Raw genomic sequence first — 8,236 nt, 5'->3', positions numbered from 1 at the left:
GATAGTCATAGTCCTTAGGGTCGAAAACTAGGGGATTTAATCAATCGAAATGCGGTTCATTCTTGATAAATGATTAAAGACATTTAATTACTTCATTGAGTGAATTAGTTTGGCATAGCTCGAGAGAGCGTGTTCAATTGAATAGGAAATCCTGTCGGAAGCGTAGAACACAATCGAACGAATTAATTAATTAATAAGGGGTAGGTGAACCAGAAGTCCCAACAAATTCTTTTATCATTTGAAATTTAATCCATTGGTTTAGCATTCATATTTTATCATTTAATCGTTGAACTTGTTTATTTAATTTTCTTGCATTTTAGTAGTTATAAACAAACAATCAAATTTCGTCGCTAAAGTTTTAATAACTAAAATAATAATTGTTAAATACAGTCTCCAGTGGAACGATACTCGTATTCATATACACTATACTATTACTTGACATCGTGCACTTGCGATTTATTTTGAGCATACAAAATCATATTTTTATTGGGGATTTTACTGTGCAAGTTTTGCTCGATCAAGTTTTTGGCGCCGTTGCCGGGGACTGTTAATCTACAATTATATTTTTAGTTATTTTCTTTAGTGTATTTTATTTTTACCGAACTAACACTCCATATTTTAATTCAGATATCTCTTCCGGTGCATGCCAAAGTCACTTGACTTGGAGCCTGAGTGTGACCCTGAAATTGAAAGGACTTTCTGCAGGCGAAGACAACAGCAAAGACTTAAGGAACTGATGGAGAGGCACGAGCCAGAGCAGGAGGCGGAGCGCCAAAACGAGAGACGAATTGAGATGCCACGCCGCATACCCATGTTAGAGTATGCCCAGCCTTCTTTGGATGGTGCACGCCCCAGCATTGTGAGGCCGATTGTGCGGGCAAACCAATTCGAAATAAAACCAGCCATTATCCAGATGATTCAGAACACCGTCCAATTTGGAGGAACTGCTGTGGACGATCCAAACACACACATCGCGGATTTTCTTGAGATTTGCGATACTTTTTAAATTTAATGGAGTTTCTGATGATGCTGTTAGACTGCGTTTATTTCCTTTCTCTTTGCGTGATAAAGCTAAAGCTTGGTTGAATTGTTTACCTGTAGGTTCGATAGCTACATGGGAGGACATGGCGAAGGCGTTTCTCATCAAATACTTTCCTCCTTCGAAGACCATGAAGCTGCGGGCAGACATCACAACATTTGCTCAGTTCGATCAAGAGTCACTATATGAGGCATGGGAGCGTTTCAAAGACCTATTACGAAGATGCCCACATCACGAGTTGCCACTTGGGTTAGTCGTTCAAACCTTCTATTATGGCTTGCTCACTCCTAATCGTACTATGATAGATGCTGCTGCTTGTGGAAATCTATTGAGAAAAACTGCTGAGGAAGGGTATGAGCTACTCGAGGAGATGGCTGCTAGCAGTTATCACCCTCAATCTGACAGGAACAATCAGCGGAAAAGTGCAGGTATTCACCAGGTAACTGATTTATCTGCTATTGCTGCACAACTTGATGTGTTAAACAGGAAACTGGATGGCTTGAACATGGGTGGCACGGCTATGCGTTTGCAAGAGGTATTCTGTGAGAAATGTGGGGGTGAGCACTATGTGAAAGACTGTCAAGATGACAATCCATTCTATGTGCCCGAAGGAGCACCGGTGCATCAAGTAGGAGTCCAAAACCGCCCAAGGCATGACCCTTATTCGAACACATACAATCCTGGGTGGAGGCAACATCCTAACTTCTCATGGGGCGGTCAAAACAGTCAAACTAGACCGCAAGGAGGACAACAATATGGCAAACAACCAATGTACAGATCCGATCCTCCTAGAGAAGAAAAGTCCAACTTGGAGCAAATGATGTCAAGTTTATTTCATCCACTGAAACTAGACTTCAAAATCAAGATGCGTCGATTAAGGGGCTCGAAACTCAGATTGGGCAATTGGACAAGATGATAGCAAATCGAGAGCCGGGCACCTTGCCAAGCAACACCGAAACTAATCCAAAAGAGCAAGTGAAGGCCATTGAGTTGAAGAGTGGAAAGATTTTGGAGCCTAGAGAGAAAGAGAAAAGCCAAGTATCGGATGAGCATGCTGAGGCGTCAAAAGGTAAGTCATCTAACTCTACACCAGCACCCACGGCACATCCTAAGATTGTTATCCCCCCGCCTTTCCCCGCAGCATTGAAAAAGGCAAAACTAGATGCACAATTCGGTAAATTTCTTGAGGTGTTTAAAAAATTGCATATCAATATTCCCTTTGCCGATGCTTTAATGCAAATGCCTAGTTATGCCAAATTCTTAAAGGACATCTTAGCTAACAAGCGAAAATTGGAGGATCACATGACAGTGAACTTGACTGAGAGTTGCTCTGCTTTGGTGCAAAACAAAATCCCACCGAAACTAAAAGACCCAGGGAGTTTTTCTATCCCTTGCATGATTGGTGATGTTGTTTTTCGTAAAGCGTTGTGTGATCTTGGTGCAAGTATTAATCTGATGCCCTTATCTGTTTTCAGGAAACTCGGATTAGGAGAGCCTAAGCCGACGAGGATGTCTTTACAACTGGCTGACAGGTCTGTCAAGTACCCCCGCGGAGTGATTGAGGATGTGCTAGTGAAAGTGGACAAATTCATTTTCCCTGCGGACTTCGTGGTGCTTGATATGGAGGAGGATGCGGAGATGCCTCTGATTTTGGGTAGACCGTTCCTTGCAACTGGCAAGGCACTGATTGATGTGCAAGATGGGAAGTTGAAACTGAGAGTGGGCGAGGATGAGATTACTTTCGATGTTTTTCATGCACTTAAGCACACACTGCATTCTGATAGTTGTTTTAGAATTGATGCTTTGGACTCTCTTGTGTCTCATTATGTGCAGGATACTTTTAGGGACCCGGTGGAGGCCACTATCACCACTGAAATGGGAAAAGAGGAATTGGATGAAGAAAAAGCTGAAATCGTGGCACACTTGAATGCCAACCATCCATGGAGAAAGCCGATGAGGATGCGACTGGAGGATCTAGGAGAACGAAGAGATTTGACCCCTCAAAGGTCAAGCATCGAGGAGCCACCCACACTTGAGCTAAAGCCGTTGCCTCCACACCTCAAGTACGTTTACTTAGGTGAGAATACCACATTACCTGTCATTATTTCTGCCGCTTTGACAGATGTGATGGAAGCCAAACTAGTGGAGGTTCTAAAAGCGCACAAGGGCGCATTTGCATGGAAGGTGGCGGATATCAAAGGGATCAATCCCTCAGTCTGCATGCACAAGATATTGATGGAAGACAAGTACTCACCTCTTGTGCAACCTCAGCGAAGATTGAATCCTAAGATGCAAGAGGTAGTGAAAGCTGAGACGATTAAGCTTCTCGATGCAGGTATTATCTATCCTATATCTGATAGTGCATGGGTAAGTCCTGTTCAATGTGTGCCAAAGAAGGGTGATATTACTGTGATTACAAATGATAAGAATGAACTAATACCCACCAGGACTGTCACGGGATGACGTGTATGCATTGACTATAGGAAATTGAATGATGCCACCCGAAAAGACCACTTTCCCCTCCCTTTTATTGATCAAATGATTGAGAGGTTAGCGGGTCATGAGTTTTATTGTTTTCTAGATGGGTATTCTGGGTATAACCAAATCATGATTGCGCCCGAGGACCAAGAGAAAACCAATTTCACTTGTCCTTATGGCACTTTTGCTTTTAGAAGAATGCCCTTTGGTTTGTGTAATGCACCCGCCACCTTTCAACGTTGCATGACCGCTATATTCCATGATATGATAGAAACTTTTCTTGAAATATTTATGGATGACTTCTCTATTTTCGGACCGTCATTTGATGACTGTTTGCAGAACTTGCAGGTGGTGTTGATGAGATGCGAGGAAACCAACTTGGTGCTCAATTGGGAAAAGTGCCATTTCATGGTACAAGAGGGCATTGTCCTAGGGCACAAGATTTCGGAGCACGGGATAGAGGTGGAAAAGGCGAAAGTGGAAGTCATCAAGAAGTTACCACCTCCGGCGTCCATAAAGGGAGTTAGAAGTTTTCTAGGCCACGCCGGTTTTTATCGGCGTTTCATAAAAGATTTTTCAAAAATTGCAAAACCTCTCTCTTCTTTACTTATGAAAGATGTGCCATTTGATTTCACTTCTGACTGTTTACAGGCATATGAGAATCTGAAGGAGCGCTTGGTGACGGCTCCTGTCTTGGTGGCACCGGATTGGGATCTACCTTTCGAGATAATGTGCGACGCCGGCGACACTGCAGTGGGGGCCGTGCTTGGCCAGCGACAAAACAAGGTATTTCATACAATCTACTATGCAAGTAAGACCTTAGATGAGGCTCAATTAAATTACGCAACAACTGAGAAGGAATTACTAGCCGTAGTGTTTGCACTTGACAAATTTCATTCATACCTTGTTTTGTCCAAAATAATTGTTTTCACTGATCATTCGGCCCTCAAATATTTACTTGCTAAAAAAGATGCAAAGCCACGCTTACTTCGGTGGATATTATTGTTGCAAGAGTTTGATTTAGAGATCAAGGACAAGAAGGGTGTTGAGAATGTGGTAGCAGATCATTTGTCTAGATTAGAATGTATTTGTAATGATTCTGTTGAGCATGCTATCAATGATTGGTTCCGGGATGAGCAACTATTTGAGGTGAGAAATTGTCCATGGTATGCAAATTTCGCTAACTATCTTGTCACAGGCACACCTCCACCAAACCTATCTTTTCACCAACGAAAGAAATTCTTTTCTGACGTGAAATACTATTTTTGGGAGGAACCGTTCTTGTTTAAGATTTGTGCAGATTCCATGATAAGACGGTGTGTTGCGGAGGAAGATTTTTATAAGATTCTCAACCATTGCCATGATCGTGAGGTAGGTGGTCACTTTGGACCAACGAGGACGGCGTCTAAGGTACTCGAATGTGGCTTTTATTGGCCAACCCTCTTTAAAGATGCTCGTTCTTATGTGCTACATTGTGATAAATGCCAACGGTCAGGTAACATATCTAACCGTCACGAAATGCCTTTAAATAATATCATTGAGTGTGAGGTTTTTGATGTATGGGGGATAGATTTCATGGGACCGTTTCCCAGTTCTTTCACGAAAAAAATACATTTGGTGGCGGTGGATTATGTGTCTAAGTGGGTAGAGGCGGAAGCATACGCCACTAATGATGCTCAAGTGGTTCTAAAATTTTTGAAGAAAAACATTTTTAACCGCTTTGGAACACCACGAGCAATCATTAGTGATGGTGGCACTCATTTTTGCAACAAACTCTTTGAAAAACTTTTGAGCAAATATGGTGTCACACATAAAATCTCTACCCCTTATCACCCACAGACGAGTGGTCAAGTGGAAGTGTCGAATCGTGAGATTAAGCGAATTTTGGAGAAAGTAGTAGGTGTCAGTAGGAAAGATTGGTCGGTGAGGTTAGATGATGCTCTTTGGGCGTATAGGACTGCTTTCAAAACACCTATAAGCACTACACCGTATAGGCTTTTGTTTGGTAAAGCATGTCATCTACCTGTTGAGTTAGAGCATCGAGCATACTGGGCCACAAAAGCGCTAAACTTTAATTTTACTGATGCAGGTGAACAGCGTTTGCTTCAGTTGGACCAATTGGAGGAGTTCTGGAATTTGGCTTACGATCTTGCACTGTCTTACAAGGAAAAAACCAAAAAGGCGCATGACAAGAGAATCATCGAGAGAGAGTTTAAGGAGGGTGAAAGTGTTCTGCTCTACAACTCCCGGTTGCGCTTGTTTCCTGGTAAATTGAAGTCGCGATGGTCCGGTCCATTCGTGATCTCGAAAGTTCATCCATCGGGAGCTGTCGAATTGAAAGATGGGAAGGACGGGACATTCACGGTCAATGCCCAGGGCCTCAAGCACTACATGGGTGGCACAGTTGAGCCACAACTTGGAATCACACGGTTCCAAGATCATCCGAACTGAGACGGACCGACAGTCAAGCTCTCGACTATAAATTGAGAACTATTTTTTCTTTCCCTTCATCTTGCATTCAATTTGATTTTAGTGTTATTTCATGTTTTTATACAAAAAAAAAAAAAAATGTGTGATTCGGGACAGAAAGTTGGCGCTCGGGCGGTATTTTTGTACCGCTCGAGCGCGCAAACCGCTTTAATAAGCGCGAATTCCCCTTTCCCCTTCCCATTCTGCACGAAATTTCCCAAATTACTCCTCTCAATCCCTAACCCCCTTTCACTCTCCTCTCATCTTCTTGCAGGCAATCTCTCCTACCATCAAGACTCAAGCATCGTGGGCAAGCTCATCCTTCGGAATTCAAGCGTCATCTTCTCCGATTTCCCCAAAATCTCTCTCATCCACTACTATGGCTCCAAAGAAGAAACAAAGAGGTACTTCCGCTTCTTCCTCTTCTTCGACTTTTGATAGGCATCGCTTTGTTAGTGAAGAAGCTCGGGCCAGGTATGAGCATGCCAAGATGAATAGAAATCCGATAGTAGAGAGGGGATTTAGAAAAGAAACTGCCGATAGGCACCTAGGACCTCGGATAGAATTGGAACGGCTCGGATGGGAAACTTTTTCCAATCATCCTAAGGCGGCGGTAGTTTCGGTGGTGTGTGAATTTTACGCGAATGCTGTGGAGGGGAGAAATGGGACGGTGTTTGTTCGAGGTGTACACGTCCCGTGTGACTCGGAAACTATCAATGCACTGTTGGAAACGGCGGAGGTCGACAACTCTCGTTTTGAGGCTTTAGCTGCTGACCCGAACTATGACTTGATTATCACCGCACTATGCCATCCGGGTGCGGGTGCGATGTGGAAACCAGTGGGCGGACCGCCGAGCTGTTTCGACGAGAAATTCTTGACCGTTGACGCTGCCATGTGGTACTTATTTGTAGCCCGACGGATGATGCCGGTCTCGCATAAGAGCGAGGTCCAAAAGGAACGAGCGGTTCTCCTTTTTGCGTTAACTCACGGCTACGACGTGAATGTGGGCACACTTATCTACTCTCAAATCATGTTGTGTGCTCGCAACAGTCACGTCGGTCTATTCTTCCCGACAATTATCTCCGAGTTGTGTGCCCGGGCGGGAGTTCTATTTCGGGACGACGAGGAGTGGATTCAACCCATGAAGCCGATTACCATCGAAGACGATAAGCAAAAGTATGCGAAGCGACAGATTGACTTCCCCACTGAGGAGGAAAATTTAGGTGGCTCTAGCACCGCCGCTCCACGCCGCCGTCCACCACCACCCCGCCGGCGAACTCACAACGATATGATGGCCGAGAATCTCGCCTTCCAAACGCATCAAGGGCAGTTCAACTCGTATGTCACCGACCATCTGTCTCACATTGACTCCATGATGCGATCGCTGCTTGTGCAAGGGGGCGTTGACCCATCGACCGTGCCGCCGTCTCCGCTACCTCCTCCCCCATTCCAGTTCCAGTATGATTATTACCAGCACGGGGGTGCCGCCGGAGTGCAACCGCCGGAACATGACGAGGATGAGCCTTGATCAGGGGAGTTTACTGTTTCCCCTACTTCGCAATTTTTTTCCCTTTACCGCTTTTCTGTTTTTCTTTCTTATCATTGTTTCCGTCTTGCATGTTTATTACCTTTCATGTTTATTTAGTCTGCATTTGTGTTTGCATATTTGTGTTTGCATTTCTATGTTTGCATTTCCATTCATGAGTTGTTTTATTTTTAATGTCTGTTTCGTTTTGTGCAATGAGGGCATTGCACAACTCTAGTATGAGGGGGGGTAGATTGTTATGGTTGCTTAGTTATTCGTTGCATTTATGTTGTCTAGTGTCGTTTATGGTGAGAAGACATAATTTATGCGCCAATGATGATGTTGAACTGATAATATACAAAAATATTGCGTGGGTCACTTCATGAATGATACTCTTGATTGTTGAAACATGAATTTTGGTACAAATTTTGAACTTTTTGAGCACATATGTGTGGGGACTAGAATTTTGTAGGAAGAATGGTGACATTTGATGGTCTTGTGTGTTAACTTGAAAGACATCATTTATGAGTTGATTTGGCATGTAAACCCGTGGAAATAAGTCACTGATTGAGACCTTAAATAGAGAATTTGATTTGCCTTGAACTTTACATATACCTCCTTTTCAATGCACTAAATTCAAATATCTTACTCCTAACCAGCTATAATCCAAAGTCATATATTCTTAGCCTAGGGAGTACATGTGTGAAAATTGTGCATCAACATGT

At 43.5% G+C, this 8,236-nt stretch overlaps 1 non-coding gene across 1 annotated transcript; it reads right to left on the bottom strand.

Moving 5' to 3' along the window:
* Nucleotides 1-1,173: 1,173 nt before the first annotated feature.
* Nucleotides 1,174-1,279, bottom strand: LOC140806414 (small nucleolar RNA R71). The gene has a single exon (XR_012112490.1). It is a non-coding gene; the product is annotated as a small nucleolar RNA R71 (small nucleolar RNA).
* Nucleotides 1,280-8,236: the final 6,957 nt, after the last annotated feature.

The sequence above is a fragment of the Primulina eburnea genome, chromosome 11 (genome assembly GCF_022965805.1).
Source record: "Primulina eburnea isolate SZY01 chromosome 11, ASM2296580v1, whole genome shotgun sequence".
Taxonomy (NCBI): domain Eukaryota; kingdom Viridiplantae; phylum Streptophyta; class Magnoliopsida; order Lamiales; family Gesneriaceae; genus Primulina; species Primulina eburnea.
The sequence above is the reverse complement of the archived record's forward strand: the minus strand, read 5'-3'. Positions and strand labels throughout refer to the sequence as shown.